Source organism: Camelus bactrianus, chromosome 10 (genome assembly GCF_048773025.1).
Source record: "Camelus bactrianus isolate YW-2024 breed Bactrian camel chromosome 10, ASM4877302v1, whole genome shotgun sequence".
Taxonomy (NCBI): Eukaryota; Metazoa; Chordata; class Mammalia; order Artiodactyla; family Camelidae; genus Camelus; species Camelus bactrianus.
In genome coordinates, this window is record NC_133548.1 from 70,047,450 (window position 1) to 70,067,104 (window position 19,655).

The following is a 19,655-nucleotide window of genomic DNA, read 5'->3' on the forward strand; positions in this document are numbered from 1 at the left end:
CCTTGCTGTCTGGGCATCCCCCTGCTTCACTCACATGACTACCCAGCCCTCTTAGTTACAGGGCTTAACTAATCACAGGTAACTCAAGCCCCCCCGAGGTCAATTCCCCCTGTAAATGGTAGCCCCCTTCTCTCCCAAGGGGTGACGACTGCTCCACGTCCCGCCTGCCGTCTGCCGCCCACAGAGGGGTGTCGCTCCAGGACCACTTTGCTTCAGCCACGTAAGATCCCCTGTAACAAGCCACTGGTGTCTCTGTCACCGTATCTAGTCTCCATCTTTGGTCTCAAGACTGGGCAACTCCCAGGCTTGCAGGCCTACAAGGTGGGTGCAGCCCGACACCCCATCCCTTTTATGTGGTTTTTATGTAAATGGCATCTATTTGATGATCTTTCTTTTTTTCAGGGTGAATGTACGAATTGACCAAAATTTCCTTATCCAGTCTCCTTTTGAGGAAGATTTTAATTGCTATGAATTTTTTTTTTAACTACTACAAATTGTGCTGCTGTGAACATTCTTAGTAAGTCTCCTGATGTGCGTGTTACAAGACTTCCTCTGGGGTGCCCACCAAGTAGGGAAATGGCTGAGTCTCCAGTAGGAAAATCATCAGCTTAAGAAGATGGTGCCAAATGATTTTCCAAGGGATTAAATGATTTAACATATACAAAGCACTTGAAAGACTGCCTAACGCTAGTTTTATTATAATAATAATTATTAGTGTGAATGAACCAATTTGCAGTCCCACCAGCAGTGTAACACGTGAATTCTTGTCATTCTGAGTCCTTGTCAATACTTCACATTTCTGCACATCTGGTAGATATGAAATGGCATAACATGGTAGTTTTAATTGGCACTTCCCTATTTATAAATAAAGTTATGCAAAATTTTTCACCTGTTTATTGGCCATTTGTGATTTTGCTTCTGGGAAATATTATTTTTGTCTTTGACCCAACTTTTCCTATTGAGTTGTCTTTTCTTGTGTTTGATTTTGATGAATAAAATTTTTTTGTTTTTTTTCGGTTTTTTTACTGGAATGCAGTAGAATTTTTCAGCCTTTCATCTGGTTTGTCTTCCCAGCACAAGGTGGTTAAAATGACAATATTTTCCCCTTACAGCTTAAAGTTTTACTTCTTGCTAGTATAATGACCTCAAACAGTAACTTTAAGGCAGATAAAGCTGTGTGCAAATTCAAAATTCAGTTGCATGTGGTTTTTGATATCTCTAACAGTTACATGATCCTAAGAAAATGAAAGCATATATCCATCAATTTGTGTGCAAGGAAAATATAAAACTCAAACACAAAGTGAGCTCCCAGCAGGATTTTAACTGCTGGGCAGGAGCCTCATGCAAACCCACTGTGGATAGCTTATGTGGCTAGGTTTTGCGGGGAGCTGGGTGATGCAGGTTTTTAAAGCCAAAACCAAAAACTACTTCAAGCTCAAATTAGGCTTCGAATAAAGGGTTATGTCTAGAAGGTATAGTGAAGTACAGGCTTTGTATAACCATAAACTCACTAACAGTCTGCTCTTACTAATTCTAGCCACTCTTCTGAGAAACCATTGCTTGATTTCCTGACCACCAGCCATCTGACCAAGTCTCATGCAGACTTCGGTGTCTGTAGATGCTTTTCCTTTTTGTTAAGTTTATGATTTGTCAATTCAAAGGTCTTTTTGTTGTTATCAACAGAACACACGTTTATATATTTTAGGAGTCCACCAGTTTCATCACGAGATAGGAAATTTACCTATTTTATGATATCAAATGTCTTTAGAGGTGTACTGAAAATACATATAATTAAGAGCCAAAGAAATGAATAACCCAATCACGTTCAAGAGTTGAACTGCAGATGTATGGGTAGATAATAAAGAAAGTAAAATGTATAACTTACATTCATAAATGAGGGCTTCCTGTATAAAAGTTAAATTTTGAAGCTCATGATACAGTGACGATAAAAAAAAAAGGGTCAGTATGACAGCCAGGACAATGAGAGCAACTTTCTGGATCCCCATAGTCCAGGCTACTCTCCACAGGGTGCCTGCCCGGAAGCTGTAGGAGACAGGAGGTCCAAGCTTCATCCAGGGGAAGGATCGGGGCAGGAGGACCTGGAAGTTTGATGATGGTCCTACACGTGCCCTGACATCCCCATCTTCACGTTACTCTTTCTGTCCCTCACCCCACGGCTTCCTTTCACATCCTCCCGATAGGTTATCTTTCCATGTGAACTCAGACTGTACCTGGAATTGCATGGCTCAAGCCGAAACTAAGGGCACAGGAAAGAAGGGGAAAGAGATTAACCATCTTTTCCTAAGAACAAGCAATTTCTGTGCCAGCTCCGTTCTCTGGGGCATGGTCTCCAAGCCGGGGGAATAGAACACTTGGTTACATGTGGCAGAATCTTACAGAAGGCTGAATAGGGTGCTTCTTTAAGGGGAGATTTGTGCAAGCTTAGACACTGAGGGCCTCAAGAATTCATTTTCTAGGTCAAGTAGTCCACGATAATAACAGTAAGGGTCATGTATGGATAACGCTGTATCATTTGCAAAGCGATTTTTCCACACATTAACACGACCCTGTGAGGACTGCAGGCCAGTCGTTACACTAGAGGAGTCATCTGTTGAAGACTTTCAGAGCTTAAACAGCTTGTTCAAACTCAGGACCCCAAAAGGTCCACCTCTAAAATCAACTTAAAACACTTCTACCTCACACTGCCACCTGGTGGGAAGGACCCGTCAGCCAATTCCATCATATGTTATGCCTATGGATGGGCGGAAAAGATTCTGATTCCTTTGCTAGGAACTTTCCTTCCGAGAGCTCTGTTTTCTGAGGACTTCTCTAGCAGAAATCTAGGAAAATATCTGTTTTTCCTGAGACTGTAGACCTAAGACTTCACGGAAAAAAGAGATGAAAGTCAACCCTTGGAGAACTCAGGATTGGATAGCCACAAACTATCCAATAGGTAGACCATTTAATGTGCTAACTGAAGACTTGTCTCAAAGGAGAGTGTGCATGCGTGTGCGTGTGTGTGTGTGTGTGGTTATCTGCATATAACCTGCTCTCTTAGGACTTGCTCGTCAATTTGTCAGCCCCTCCCCCATTCGCTCCCCTTTCACTGCCAGAGGTCTTTCTGTTCAGAAAAGGTTCTCCGTACATCTTAGCGTCTCTGGCAATGACATACATGGCTTGATTCCAGCCCTGACTGGCCAGAGGTAAAAACACTATAAAGTTTAAGCAAAGATAAGCCCTGAAAAGAGAATTTCTACATGCAAAGAAGAGATTAGAGCCAAAAAGAAAATGAAATGAGTGAATACACACAACCTTAAAAAAACAAAACATTTGCAACATGTAGATTTCAGATCCAAAGTGTCAACGTGTAGATTTCTTTCGAGTCAGAAACATGAGCGCAAGTTCTTGCTTTGTCACATGGCAGCTGCGCGCCTCAAGACGGGCATTTTGCTCTTTGTTTTTCAGTTTCTTTACCTCCTGCTTGGAGACAAATATCCCCAACCCTCAGAATTGCAGTTAGTGTAATAGACAATATTGTGATAAATCTCCGGTGCATAATGGAATTCAATACATAGCAGCTGTGTTAAGGATACGAACATGTTTATCAAAGAACTTTACCTGACCTGACATTTCTTTATTCACAAATAGCTAAATTCTTTGTTTTATTGCACTTTGCAGAGATTGCATTTTTCACAAATTGAAAGTTTGTGGCAACCTTGCATCGGGCAAATCTGTCAGCGTTGTTGTTCCAAAAGCATTTGCTCACTTTGTGTCTCTGTGTCACACTTTGGTAATTCTCCCAATATTTCAAACTTTTTCATTATTAATATATTTGTTATGGTGATCTGTGATTAGTGATCTTTGATGTCACTATTATAATTGTTTGGGGTGCCATGAACCACGCCCGTGGAAGGTAGACCTTAATCAATAAATGTTGTGTGTATTCTGACTGCTCCACTGACCAGCTGTTCCCGTCTTTCTCCCTATCCTCGGGCCTCCCTATTCCCTGAAATACAACGTTGAAAATTAGGCTAGTTAATTACAGAGTACAAAGTCGTTTAAGAGTCATATGACTCTCACGTGAAGTCAACAGCAGAAAAGATTAATCTTGGCAAGGAGGACACGTAGAGACCAAGACTGGCTGAAAGCCATGCCTCTTGCACCAAATGGTTAGCTAAGTTGCAAAGGACAAGCCCTTGAAGAAAATTAAAAGTACTGATCCAGTCAACACACAAATGATAAGAAAGCAAACCGCCCTATTCACTGATAGGCGGAAAGTTTTAGTGGTCTGGATAGAAGGTCAGACCAGCCACAACATTCCATTAAGTCAAAGCCTAACCCAGAGCACGACCCTGACTCTCCTCATCTCTGTGAAGGCTGAGAGAGGTGAAAAAAACTGCAGAAAAGGTTTGAAGCTAGCAGAGGCTAGTTCACGAGGTTTGGTGGGGAAGCCATCCCCATAACCTAAAAGTACAAGGTGAAGCAGCAAGTGCTGATGCAAAAGCCCCAGCAGGTTATCCAGAAGATCTGGCTTAGATAATTTACGAAAGTAGCTCCACTAAACAGCAGGTGTTCAATGTAGATGAGATAGCCTGCGACTGAAATACGTTGCCACCTAGGGCTTTCATAGCTAGAGAGGAGAAGTCAATAACTGGCTTCAAAAGACAGATTGACTCACTTGTTAGAAGTTAATACAGCTGGTGACTGTAAGCTGAAGCCAGTGCCTACTTACCCTCCCCAAAATCCTAAAGCCCTTAATAATTATACTGTATCTCCTCTGCCTGTGCTCTTTACATGGAACAATAAAGCCTGGATGACAGCTCATCTGTTTACTACATGGTTTACTGGCTATTTTAAGCCCATTATTCAGAAAAAAAAGATTCCTTTCAAAATACGACTGCTCATCGACAATGCACCTGGTCACCCAGGAGCTCGGATGGAGATGCACAACCAGGTTTATGTTGTCTTCATGCCGGCCAGCACAATACTCATTCTGCGGATTAAGAAATAATTTCACCATTCAAGTCTTGTTATTTAAGAAACACATTTTGTAAGGCTATAGCTGCCATAGATGGTGATTCATCTAATGGGTTTGGGCAAAAGAAAGTGAAACCTTTCTGGAAAGGATTTGCCATTGTAGATGTCATTAAGAGCATTCATGATTCATGGAAAGAGGTCAAAGTATCAATGTCAACAAGAATTTGGAAGAAGTTGGTTCCAGCCTTTATGGATGACTTTGAGGGGTTCAAGACTTCAATGGAGCAAGAAAACTAGAATTAGAAGTGGACACTGAGGTTGTGACTGAATTCTGCAATCTCATGATAAAAATTTCATGGATGAGGTGTTTCTTCTTAGAGATGAGCAAAGAAAGTGGCTTCTGGAGATGGAATCTACTCCTGGTGAAGATGCTGTGAAGACTGTAGAAATGACAACAAATGATTTAGAATATTGCATACGCTTAGTTGATAAAGCAGCAGCAAGCTTTGAAAAGACTGACTTCAATTTTGAAATAAGTTCTGCTGTGGGTAGAATGCTGTCAAACAGCATTGCAAGCTACAATGTTTCATGAAAGGAAGAGTCAGTCGATGTGGCAAACTTCATTGTTGTCTTATTTTAGGAAATTGCACAGCCACCCCAACCTTCAGCAACCACCACACTGATTACTGGGGCAAGATCCTCCAACAGCAGAAAAATTTTGACTCGCTAGAAGCTTAAGTGATGATCAGCATTTTCTAGCAGTGAAGTATTTTTAAAATCAAGGTATGCATACTGTTTATTTAGACCATGCTATTGCACACTGAATAGACTACAGTGTCACATAAAGATAACTTTTATATGCACTGGGAAACAAAAAATTTGTGTGAGTCACTTTATTTTGATACTTACTTTATTGGGGTCTCTGGAACTGATCCTGCAGTATCTCCAAGGTATGCCTGTATGTGATGAACTGGTCCAATTTGCCTGGCATCTTTCTACCACATGTCCTACTTCAGGAGGCACACATCATTTTGTGAACTAATTAGAAGCTTCTGATGTTTCGGGAGCACCCAGCGTACCTCCCCACACATGGGCCACAGTCCCCATGAGACGGATGCTTCAGCCACTCAGTCTTGCACGCTAATGATACTGCATTTGTATTACAGCAACAACTTCCGTGTCCTACACAGAAAATGAGCCACCGAGATGGCTCGCCTGCCTCTCATTTCAGTCCACGGCCATCTTTCTTTTCCTCTCTTTCCTTCATACAGCAGAGTAACATCACCTCCTACGGTGGAAAGACTCGGGGCCAACTCCAAGCTTGGTTTGACCCCATCCCACCTAAGGGACAGCTTTTCTCTTGCTAAGCCCTACTCCTAGCGTTCAATTGTCAGATTCCACATAGCTTCTGTGTTTCTCTTCAAAACTTGTCCCACATCATAATTAACCAGGCCCATGTTTGCTATACATGATGCCATGTTGACTTTTGGTCTCGTCCCTCATTCTTTATTTCCTCCTTGAAAGTCAAGTAGATAGTTGTAATTTTCTGTAAGTAATAGAATTCTGTTGTCAGCCTCCATCTAAATAGAGACAAAAACTGAGATGTAAATTTTTTACTACTCTGTGATCTGTGCATCACATTAAATATATGGAAAGAAGTCTATGGTTACACTCAAACTTTGAATTTTATTTGGCCTTTGTAGCCTGTCAACTGTGCAAATGATGGTCATATTGCACCGGACTCCTCCTGGAGGCAATGAAATTGCCCGTCCAAAGCTTAAGACAATGAACTGTGAGCTTCCATCAGACAGCCCGGGACTAAATCTTAATAAATGACTTTACTGGTAAAGAAATTAATAAAATGGTTTTCACAGGTGTTATACCCAGCTGCAAATGCACACTAATGTAATAAAAGTGATTTTGGATACATTTATTGTAAAACATACTGAAAAAATATTTTCTCAAATCTCATTTTTTCCAGTTGATGGTCTTAAGAAATAACAGACAGACACAGAATTTTCTAGCTTCATGTAGCAAAATCGCAGATGAGAACAAAAATAATCTCTTCAAAAAGAAAAAACTGAAAAATAATATGGTAATCAACATTTTGATTCTTTGATTCCCTTTCCAAATTAATCACCCTTATTAATAGTCAGTAAAGAAAACTTTGAAAAGGGAACATAAAATTATAATAATAGACCTGAAGGTGTGAGTGACTAAATGGCAGCCCAGCGCACGGTGGCAGCCTCTCCACGGCGCCCCTCGGAGTGCTGATGTGACTTTACGTTCAGATAAACCTTTCGGTACTGTTTGAATGTTCTAGAAACTATTCACAGTGTCTTTACAGACCAGAGTTTTAGAAGCCCCATAAAAGTAAGCAAAAGAAGAATAAATCCAAAAGATGGAAGAGGCATCATGGACTAAGGACAAATATGAATGGCACAGACTTAATAGAATTGCTTTATGCAAGCTGAAGCTAGAGGCTTGTGGAAAATACAAACACCAACATAGAAGGACTTTCAATCTTCTGCTTGAAGCAAGAAGGGAAAATAAAAGCGACTTGGGATTTACAGAGTCGTGCAGTAGGTGATCGACTGTAAATGGTCAACTCCCGTTTTGATTATTTCTTATTTATCAAAGAGAATGACCAAAATATTTAAAAGAGTAGAATTAATACTTGCACAGCTGAAGCACAGAAGTCATAAAAATATTCTGTGATCTCACTCATCTGTTCCAAATAGTTCCTACGCTCCAGAACCAGCTTGTGGGCAATGTACAGAGGACTTTACCAAAGCAACACAGGAATATTTAAAGAATAATAAAAAAGGGCAGAGATATTGGGGATGATAGGCATCAATACTACCATTTTTTTTTCCAGAGAAGAACATAAATGGATTTGATTTACCAGAGCTATTCAACAGCAATATAACAAAGTTACGTATGTGATTTTGCATTTTCCAGTACCCACATTAATAAAATTAAAATGTAAAATGTAAAATTAATTTTAATAATACGTTTAACCCAATATACCATATGTTTTATCATTTCAACATATAATCACTATAAAATATTGAGATATTTTTATCCTTTTTCATATTAAGTATGAAATCTAATATTAAAAACTTCTTTTCACCCTCATTTTTGAAAGAAATTTCCCCTAAGTATAGAATTCTGTACTGGTAATTTTTCTTTCACTGTCTCTTGTTTGCATTGTTGTCTGTGAGAAACTTGTCAATCTCATCCTTTGTTCCTCTGAGTGAAATGTGTCTTTTTTTCTCTAGCTGCTCTTAACATATTCTCTTTTTCACTGATTTTGAGCAGTTGTATTGTGATGTGCCTTCACTTAATTTTCTTCCTATTTCTTGTGCTTAGAGTTCATCAACTTTCTTGGATCTGTGGATTACAATTTTCATCAAACTTAGAAAAAAATGGACCACTATTTCTTCAGACATGTCTTCTGCCCTGGCATTCCTCTCCTCTCCTTTATAGCCTCCAATTCCCTGTACGTTAGGCTGCTTGAAGTTGCCTCACAGCTCATTGGTGCTCCTTTCAGTTTATCTTTTTCATTATTTTTTCTCTCCATGTTTCATGTTGACTATTCACTATTGCTATGTGTTCAAGTTCACTAATTTTCTCTTCCGCAATCTCTAATCCACTGTTAAGCCCAGTCAGGTTGTTTCATCTCACACACTGTAGCTTTTATCTCCAGAAGTTTTATTTGGATTTTTAAAGAATTGTCTTTCATACCTTTGCTTAAATTACTGAATGTATGGAGTACAGTCATATGCCTCTTTTAAACTACTTATCTGAAAATTGTAACATTTGTTGTCAGTTCTGGGTCATTTTTTTATTACTGTCACTTCTGATTATGGGTCATATTTTCCCACTTTTCTGCATGCCTGGTAATTTTTAACTAAATGCCAGACATAACTTTATCTTTTTGAATTTTTGGTGTTTTTTAAACTCCTATAAATATCCTTGGACTTTGTTCTGGTGCTCAGTTAAGTTACTCGGAAACAGTTTGATGCTTTCAGGTCTTGATTATGGCATTTTCTGAGCAGGACCAGACTGCTGCTCACTCTCAGGCTAATTATTCCCCATCACTGAAGCCAGTAGCTTCTGTGCACCCTACCAGATGCTCTGCGAATCTTCCCATTTTTCCAACTTTGTTGGTGGCATCAGGCACCATTCCAGGCACTGTTACCTTTAATGTTTTTAGTGTTTGTTTTCCATGGACTTAAGCAGTTTCCTCATGGGTTATGAGCTGTCCTGTACTCAGGTGAACATTCAGTTCTCTAGAGATCTCTGGAGTTTTCTCTCTGTGCAACTCTCTTCTCTTTAGTTCTCTGTCCTGAGAATGCTGGCTGCGTTGGACCCTCGGCAACATCTCTGCAATGATAGAGTTGTCTAGAAACTCTTTCAAAGCAGTAAGATGGAGAAGCCATAGGGTTAACTGGTAGTTCATATATTTTGTCCATTTGGGGATTGTTTTGGATGGGAGGGTAAATGAATTGCTGCTCGCTCCATCTGGGTTGAAAGCCAACATCCTACCCAATTTAATGTAGTACTTTCATTGAACAGATTTTACTGAGCATCCGCTTTGGTACAAGAGCTAGTCACAGGGCCGGATGCATCCAGAGTCAGGTCCTGATGATGGTTTGGCGGTGAAAGAGGATAACCAGGAAATGATGAGGAGTACAGATTAGCTGGAGATTTAAGGAAGCAGCGAGTAAGCAGCCAAGAGCTGGTTTATAAAGATTTCTGAAGAAAGCAAATTTCTGACTGAAGGTGTTAGGTAGGTAGATAAGTGGGGGCACCCGGCAGACAAGGTGGTGGAAAGGAAGGATGGTCTAGAAGATGGCGTTGTGCCTGCCTCCAGCATAAAGGGGCTTTACTTTCCTCTAAATGAGTGTCAGCCAGAAACCATTTAGAACCCAGTGGCCACAACTGTAGTAGCGACAAGGACCTAACCAGACATGAGCCAATGCTCTTTGTAATATAATTAACCCAGCGGTTTAGGCCCCCACCATGGGTTTTTCCATGTGCATCATGGGTAAGGACATGCACAAAAGGGGCTGAGCATGACTAGGCACCCCAGGGGCAAGAGCCGTCCATCAGTCAAGAGACCACCTCTGAGTGAGGGTAGAAGAGAAGGGGCAGAGACCACTGCTCTCCGCCCTGGATCAGCCCGCCCCCCGTCCTTGGAGGGGTCCTTTCCCTCTGCTACAAAAAACCTTTACCATCTTTCACTACACAGCGCTTCCTTCCCCCCTCTGAATTCTTCTTTTTCAGGTAAGACAAGCACTGGGGTCTTTTCCCTTCCCCTTTTGGGGTAACAAAGGGATGTGTTCAAAATCCAAACCCAAGCAATAACAACGTCCCACCTGTGCCTAAATCTGTGCAGTTTTGAAGGACTTACCTAGCTATCCCTGACACGACCTTTCACACACGTCTCTCCTTAGAGGCAGGAGCTACTAACTCCTCTTTGTCATTTTTGGTTACCCACCTACAGGATGGGAGAGAAGTTTAAGAAGTGTTCCCCTCAGAAAGCAGAGGGGCACCCCTCCTTTCTGTGTGACCAGAACGTGTGGAAGTACCCCAGCCCCCCAACTTCCCCTGTTCCCCCTGGCCTTCCACACGGACCCTCCACTCTCCAGATCACGCATCCTCTTCTCTCCCATCTATGAAACACATTCTTGTTTAGCCAAATCCACTCCTCATGCTCAAAGGATACAGATCCGAGACCCATATTTGACTTTGCATTGGGCTCATTTTATGAGTTTTGCTACTCACAGTGATTGTATCTTTTTGTTAAGACCTCATCACGAGTGACTTTTGAGACATCATTCTTTCTTTGTGTATTTGGTACCCACAGTTTACAAACACCGAGGCTGAAAAAACAGGAATTGGATATAAATTTAGAGACCAAGGAGCTGCACATTAAAGTCGCTTGTAGAGCTTCTTACGCTAATAGAGCATCCTATATGCCTGTACCTGTTTCCATCACAGATGGTGAAGACGGTTCCCGGGCACTGGCAGCTCTTTAACAACTCAGGAAGTCCTTCTAATGTGCACTGAGGATTGAGAATCACTGGAGTATTGAATGGGAAGGGATCACAGTAAAGAGTGTTAGCAGTGATTTAAAAAAATTAATTGGCTTACAGGTAAATGGTAGGAAAATTTATCTTCGCATCACACTAGGAAGCCCACATAGAAAGTAGGCCAGGCCCCTTGCTCTGAAGGGACAAGACCGAGGGGATTTTAGGAAGGGAGACGTATAAGATTCATCTATAAGCCTTTTCCCCCACCATGTTGCAACATTATTGCACATCACTCCTCTTCTACCCAAAGCTGTAGCAAAGTTTGCTGCATTTCATTGCGGAGGTGCACTTTTAAGAGAGAGATCAAAGGCTTGTCCAGTGGAGTGACAAGACACGGAAGACACCGACCACAGGAGCAGTAGTCACAGACGCAGGACCTCGGATTACAGGAGACGGGAAGTCTCAGTGCGTCCCCATCACCTTCCTTGATGCCCCAAGACTACCCAGAAATACTGATTAGAGAGCATATTTTATTTAAATATCAATGAACAGTCTGACTCAAGAAGACATTTCAGTTAGGATAAAGATCAAGTTGGCACGGTAGAGCTCAGTGGTAGAGTGCTTGCTTAATGTGCATGAGGTCCTGGGTTCAATCCCCAGTGCCTCCTCTAAAAATAAATAAGTAAATAAACCTAATTACCTGCCCTCCCAAAATAATAAAATAAAAGACCTGATTCCTGGGCCCAGATCAGACCCTCAGAATCGGAATCTCTGGGAACGAGCCCTGCAAATCTAATTCTTAATGAACTTTTCAGGTTCTACTTACGACAGTCCCTACAGAAAGAAGGGCTACAGAATCCAAAGCAGAACATATTTTCAAGAAAGCAGTGAGTAATGCTTTCAAAGTCTATAGAGAAGTTTCAGATTTCATTGAAAAGTCAAATAAAATCTGGAGTGAAAACTGACCCCCGGATTTTGCAATTAGGAGATTATTGGAGTTCTTAGAGCAAATTGTGTAAAACCATGGAGGTGAAAGCTAAATTGCTTTCTAGACTGTAACTCATTTTTTTTCCTGAAAAAGAAAAAAAACTAAGGATAAAGGTTTTTTGAGATTTTTTTTTTTTTTTTTTTACAAATCTATGCCTTTCTGCTACTTTTAGAAATGTTGTTATTTTGCTTTCTGCAGCACGGTTGTATCACCCTCTCCCCTGAGAAATGTCAAACCTGCTTCTCCGAGCCATTTAAATACGTTAAGGCACCTTTCCAAAAAAATCACTTTTGCAAATCTTTTCTTGTTTTCTTCCTTTTAGTTCAAAGATAAGAACTTTTTTTTTTTTTTTTTAAAGATTAAGGATGCCACTAGAATGTGTTCTGATGCTAAAGTCTGATTATTTTTCTTCTGGAACCTAGACATCAGTTTTAAGTTTTTAACTTTTCAGATTTTTTTTTTTTAAGTTCCGGAAAGTTTTCTTCAATTACACTCTTGATAAATGCCTTCCATTTGTTTTGTATTCTCCTTTAGGAAATTCAATTAATCTTGGGTTGCTTCTTCATGTACTGTCCTCCCTAATTTTGTCATCCTCTCTTGAATTGTCACGTTCGTTATTTTCTTTGGCGGTCTGTATGTGTTGACAGAGTGTTTTCTGTCCCATTAATCTGTGTCTGAAACATTAATTCTACTCCCCAAGATTCCAGTGAGTATTTGTTTTATCAGGGAATTTGTCCTCCTATCTCCCGTCTCCCTGAAAATAGATTACAGATATTTTCACTAGATTAGATGTTGCATTCTTCAGTTTCATGGGGAAGACCTGCAGGATGGATTAGAACCGGTTGAAGTAATGGTGGTTATTGCCGTCTTCTGGCCCTTCTGCTCTGCTGCTTCTGAGTTGGACTGCTCTTCCTTCCTTGCTCATGGCGACAATCCTTGGCCACCTGGCCAGAGCCAATGCCTCCGACATGCAGGCTGTGCTGGCTGAGGGGTGAGGGGGACTGGAATCCAGCTTGCACCCGGCTTGCCCTGCCCCATCTGAGCACTCTGGGGTGGAGCTGCAGCCCCTGGAGAAAGAGACACCTCTTTCTAATTGTCACAAATACTCTCATTCTCACAGTCCCAGTGTTAGAGCAGGCAGGTAGCGAGACAGGAGCAGAGAAAGGGGGACGTGGGTAAATGGCAGAAAACCATACATCTTGTGAACAATGGGGGTCCTTGGACAGACCAAGAAAAACAGGATCCTTTGGACTGATAAGAAACCATACCTTCTGGGTTGATAAGTGTGCTGGAGGCAGAAGGGTGGGACGGGACAGGAATCCCCACCAAACGAATGCAACCTTTTGATCATTATGACCTCTGTCCAAATGTAACATTTTGCTTATGACACCCTTATTTGCGTGTAACCTTTTATTCATTATGACCTCATCCAAATTCCTGATCAAGACTAAATAAGGACAAAAATCCCCCCTCCCCACCTGTGAAGGTGGAGGTGGGGTGAAGATCAGGAAACACAACCCCCCAAACCCCTTCCTGCCGGTGAATATTCTGCCCACTCATTTTCACACCCATACAACCAGCTTGCCAAGGACACTCGGGGCAGCTACACACTTGGGTCTGCCTGCTCTTTCCTTGAGAGCGTACTGTCTATCCCTCAATAAATCCTTGCTTTGCTTCCTTAACCTCTGCGTCTTGTCGCCGAATTCTTTCTGCGACAACACAAGAACCTCTTGCCCCAACACCAGCAGTGGCTCCGGTTGGCCATATGGAAAACTGCTTTAATTGCTTTCATTCTAGTAATTTGCTTCAGTAGAAGACACTTCACATTCAGGGCTGGGCATCGCTGCAAGCTTTGTAGCTTTGCAATGACCAGGGACAGTGGCAGAGCCGTTCACTTCCAACCTCGTCACCTACTCAACTGTCAATCAGGAGCTTCCCGGCAGATTGAAAATCAGAAGTTACTTTGAGGCACGCTGTTTTTCACTACGGTTGTCTGTTTTAAGAAATTTGAGGAGCAGTTCAAAAATTACATCAGCTGCCTTATTAAACCTCCCTGAGATCAGCCTTGGTGATGTGAGTTACGTGGTTGTCACAGCTCCCAGCCCGTCTGTTGCCAGGATGGACTGGACAGATGTGACCACCTAAGCAGGTGACCCTTCCTTCTATCCTGCTCCTGGTGTTCCTGTAGAAGCTGCGAACCACTTGTGGGGAGCGACTTTCCCCAAATAAGAAGCTATTAAGGGGAAATATATCCGGAGACTGATTTTATGAGAGAGGATTTGGGTTAGATTATTTTTATCATGTCCCTCAGTCATGCTTCCTTGTGTCCACGCCCCTTTGCAATGTGACTTGCTGCTCCTCCCCCTTGAGCCTGGTTTGACTTCGTGACTTGTTTCAACCAACAGAATGCAACGCAAGCAATGTCATGCAGCTTCTGAAACTACGCCTTAAGAGAACCTGTATCTTCCTTTTTCACTCTTTGTCTCAGGAGAACTAACTGACTGCAGCCCTAGCTTAACGGCCAGGTGGCTGTGACCTTGGGACACTCAGGCCGGAGCACCCGCCAACCCACAGAACCCCGAGACCTAGTAAGCATCACTGTTTCAAGACAATAACTTTAGCGATGGCTTCTTACGCAAAGAAAACTGGTGAAGGATTTAGCCTGGGTGTTTCCAGAAAGCAGAGCCTCAGGCAGAAACTTCTTTGCTTGTACTTTCCAGAGGAGCAGGGGTGAGGGGACAGGGAGTGAGGCCGGGAAGGAGGGGCAGCAATACTAGGGTGCATTCCCCAGGAGGTGGCCGTTGCTGCTAATCACTGATTGCTGCTTTTGGGGGAGCATCTTCTAAGGGGCCCCCTGAGTTGCTGCATCTCGGGATAGGCTGGCTGTCCAGGGGAGGGTACAGGAGAAAGCCGTAATCAGACAGCTCTCATCTCCCAGTGGTCAATTACTTGTAAACTAATTTGTACCCTTCAGGATGTTAATTGCTCCACAAATCCTGGCTTCACGTTTCTGAGCAGCAAGTGTCAGAGCAGGCAGATAGCTAGATATGAACAGAGAAAGGGGGACAAAGGGCAAATGGCAGGAATTGGGCAGAAAGGAGGGGCGCAGGCCAAATGCAGGAAACCACACATCATGTCAGCACCAGGGTTCCCTGGGCAGAGAGAGAAAAGCAGGAGCCTTTGGTAACAGGAGCTGGTAATTGGTCACACCTTTTGAGGTGATGAGGGGCCTGGAGACTGACAAAGAAAGGTGAGAAAAGGCAGAAATTCCCAGTGTCCGAATGTAACCTTTTGCTCATTATGCCCTCATTTCAATAAAATTAGCCTCGCAGATCAGAAGTGCCCATCATGCACCGAGGCCATGACACTTCTGATCCAGACTAAATAAGGACAAAATCCCTCCTCCCTTTGGGAGGGTGGAGTTGGGATGAAAATCAGGGAATACAACCCCAAATCCTTCCCTCCCCAGTGAATATTCCACCCGTTCATTTTTACACCCTACGTAACCAACCTGCCAAAGAAACTCAGGGCAGCCGCTCACCTGAGCCTGCCCGCTCTTCCCTGAGAGTGGACTATCCATCCTCTAATAAATCCTCACTTTACTTTTTTTGACCACTACGTCTTGTCTCTGAATTCTTCCTGGGGCGGGCCAGGAACCTGGAACACCGGTTACATCCACCGGCAACAGAAGCAGATCCTGGGCGTCCCACCTTTGGTTCCAGCGGAGGCTCCTCAAAGGGCATCAAATGGGTGGCTGCAAGTTGCTGTCACGTTGTGCCATTTGAAGGGAGTCAGAGACGTTCAGAGCCAGCACAGGCGGCAGTGTCTGGACCAGCACGACGGGGTCGGGCAGGGCTGAATGGATCCGAGGTAGCTCATGTGTTTGACTCAGGATTTAATGCTGACCGAGCCCCTAGTCGATATCCTGTCCTTCCTGTCTGATGTAAGCCTGTAATGAAACTGCACACACACCCCTGCACACAAAACACTTGGATGATCGCAATGATATGACTTTTGTCGTCCGCATTTAGGTCATGTTTAAAGTTTTTTTTTTCTCTCCTTCAAACATATTTTATGAAGTGTTTTTCATTGTAAAGGTAATACAGGCTCATTGTAACAATTCAAGCCAGAGCTTACTTCCTCCCTGCTGTAATTTGTATTACAGCACGGTGGACCACCCTAGGCTTGCCCAAGCATTATATCTGTGCGTGTTTAGATAGAGAAATACATAAATCCACATGCGTGTTTGAATATGGGGATTTATATTTTTTAAACAAAAATGAGATTTGATTTGGCTACTACAGTCACTTGTTTCTTTTCATTTTGAAAAGTATACCATCACATCATCACGCAGCCACTTTGGAAACCTTTTGATACTTACCCGATATATTAGAATGGAGTTCTGATATGACCTTGCAATCCTGCTCTTAGGTATACAATGAAGAGAAATTAAAAAAAAAAAAAAGATTCACATAAAAACTTGTACACAAATGTTCACAGAAGCACCAGTCATAATGGCTAAAAAGTGAACAACTTAATTTTGCATCAGCTGATGAATCAATTTTTAAAATGTAGTATATTCGTACAAGGGAATGTCATTCCGCAATAAAAAGGAACCGAGCGTTGACATGTGCTGTAACACGGCTGAACCCGGAAAACACTACGTTAAGCGAAAGAAGCCAGTCACAAAGGACCACATAGTGTGCAATTCCATGTACGTAAAATGGCCATAATCAACAAACCAGTATGTCTTCGTTCATTCGGGCCTCTATAATAAAAGATCACAGACCGGGTAGCTTATAAACAAGAGAAATTTATTTCTCACAGCTCTGGAAGCTGGTCCAAGATTAAGGTGCCAGCACGGTCCTTTAAGGGACACAGACTTCTTGCGTGTGGTCACGCGGAGAAAGGCGCTGAGAGCTCTGGGGGTCTCTTTAATAAGAACACAGAACCCATCCTGAGAGCTCCATCCTCATGACCTAAGCATCTCCCAAAGGCCCCACCTCTTAATACCATCACATTCGGCAGTAAGATTTCAACGTATAAATTTAGGGGCAACACGAACATTCAGACCCTCGCAGCATAGTAAATTAGTAATTGCTTGGGGTTTGGTGGTGGTGGGAGGGTAGGAAAACGGAGTGACTGCTGTGATAAGAATGTTCTAGCCTTTGTTGTGATGGTTGCCCAAGTCTGTAAGTATATTCAACACCAGTAAATTGTACACTTTAAATGGGTGAATTTTGTGATTTACAAACTATATATCAATACAGCTGTTAAAAATGTATCATGTCCATCAACAGATGACTGGATAAAGAAGATGCAGTATATTTATACAATGGAATACTACTCAGCCACAAAAACTGACAACATAACGCCATTTGCAGCAACATGGATGTTACTGGAGAATGTCATTCTAAGCAAAGTAAGCCAGAAAGAGAAAGAAAAATACCATATGGGATTGCTCATATGCGGAATCTAAAAACAAACAAACAAACAAAAAACATAAATGCAAAACAGAAGAAAACTCACAGACATAGAGTACAAACTTGTGGTTGCCAGGGGGACGGGGGGTGGGAAGGGACAGACTGGGATTTCAAAATGTAGAATAGATAAACAAGATTGTATTGTGTAGCACAGGGAAATATATACAGGATCTTGTGGTGGCTCACAGTGAAAAAACAAATGTGGCATTGAATATATGTATGTTCATGTATAACTGAAAATTTGTGCTCTACACTGGAATTTGACACAACATTGTAAAATGACTATAACTCAATAAAAAAAATGTTTAAAAAAAAGTATCATGGCCATTTCACAGGTCATTACATACAAGACTAGCGCCCTGTACTGGCAAAACAGCACTCCATAGTCTGCATCTAGTGTAATGTATTTTATCATTCTTATTTTAATGGATTCATATTTTTTCCGGTTTTTTTTTTCCCATTAACAACAATGCTCTAATAAGTATTGCTCTAGGTGCGTGTTTACTTCTCTTGGTTAGATAACTACAACTAAAAATCTTGGACCAAATTACATTGTACCAATTTAATTTTAATAGATGCTGCCAGGCTGATTTATGAAAAGAAAAAAAGAGTTCACCCATATACCAATAGGAAATGAGACAATTCATTTTCTTACACCTCTCCAGCACTGAGCGCAACCAATCATTTTAACTGTTGCAAATATGGAGGTAACAACAGTCTGCCATTACTGTTTCAATTTGCATTAAAAGACTGTTAGTGAGATTGACCTCGTTTTCATATGGTTACTAGGTATTTAAATTTTATCTTTTGTATATTTTCTTTTCTAATATTTTGCAAGGTATTTACAAGGTTTTCCTTTGTATCTTTTTTAACTTATATGAAGGCTTTCTTTATATAGTTGTGCTATTAACCCTTTGCCTGACATTTGTTTTCTGACTATTTTTTTTCCCCATCTTTGTTTCTGGTTTTGCTCAGTGGTCTGTTGCCATACAAAAATTTTCAATTTTTATGAGATAAAATCTATCTGTATTTTCCTCTATAATTTCTGAGCTTCCTGTGTAACTTAAGAACTAGTCTGCACCTCAACTCCCAAGGTTATGGTAATAGAAAAATCATACTGTTTTACTGAACTTTTTCACAATTAGATAGGTAATCCAGATTTTGTGTGTGAAATGGAATACATGTCTCATTTTTTACTTTTTCCAGATGGGACATTCTCTATTACCCAGTAAGCAATACCTTCAGCTTTATCTTTTTAACAGGTTGTGCTGGGGTTATCTGACAAAAAAGGTGTTCAACATCGCAAAATTCAGAGACTGAGCCCCGGTCTCCATCTTGATCAGTCTTTTGGCTGCATTTAAACACGAATCATTCCTTTTTTTCTTTTATTCACTTGGCCTGAGGCGCTGGGCTTTTGTCCAACCTCGCTGGCCCCTCCAATCTCTGCTGATAAATGGTCCTTTTCCTCTGGACCTCTAAATGTAGCGGTCCCGGGCTTACTCCTCTGGTTGCTTCTTTAGATGATAGCTCCCAATATGTTCCTTTCTTCTGAATTCCAGATTTATATTTAGTGTTAAATCAACTATTGTCTTGAATACTTAAAAATCATCTCAGACTTAAATTGAGCACCTGACTGTGAACTCATTTGCTAAACCTTACCCACCAATTAAAAAACAAACAATAACAAAAAACCTGTTCCATCCTTATTCTTTCTTTCTTAGAAAAATATACCATCGTTCACCTAGTGGCTCAAGCCAAAAAAGGGGCACACTCACTCCTGTTTACTTCCCGTTTCTGTCAGTGTCAGCCCCAGCAATGCTGCTTTGTTTCCTGGCGGGGCGGCTGGTTTCAGGTCTGTTATTCACAGTCCCCGGATCAGCCACATCCCCCTCAGAGATTCTAGCACTGCCCAGATAATGCCCTTCTTGCAGCATTTGGAGTCCCAGTTCTTCAACCTCGTGAAATTGCTAATATTGGAAAATGTTGATCTAAAAACAGATCAATTTCGCATAAGTCAAGCCAAGACCAACTCCATAATTTGTGGAACTCAGTGCAAAATGAAAATGAGGAGCCCCATGTTAAAAAAAATGTATTAAGAATTAATTATGAGATGGTGACAGCAGAGCAGTAAACCAAGCAGTGCTGGGTGACTGCGTAAATCTAGCC

The 19,655-nt window shown here is 41.6% G+C and overlaps 1 long non-coding RNA gene across 1 annotated transcript in view; it reads left to right on the forward strand.

The window, feature by feature from the left end:
- The first annotated feature begins 14,413 nt into the window (after window positions 1-14,413).
- Window positions 14,414-19,655, forward strand: part of LOC141578984 (uncharacterized) — a 41,282-nt gene continuing 36,040 nt past the window's right edge. Inside the window, exon 1 of the long non-coding RNA XR_012509890.1 lies at window positions 14,414-14,594. This is a non-coding gene — a long non-coding RNA (uncharacterized LOC141578984). The remainder of the gene's footprint in view (window positions 14,595-19,655) is intronic.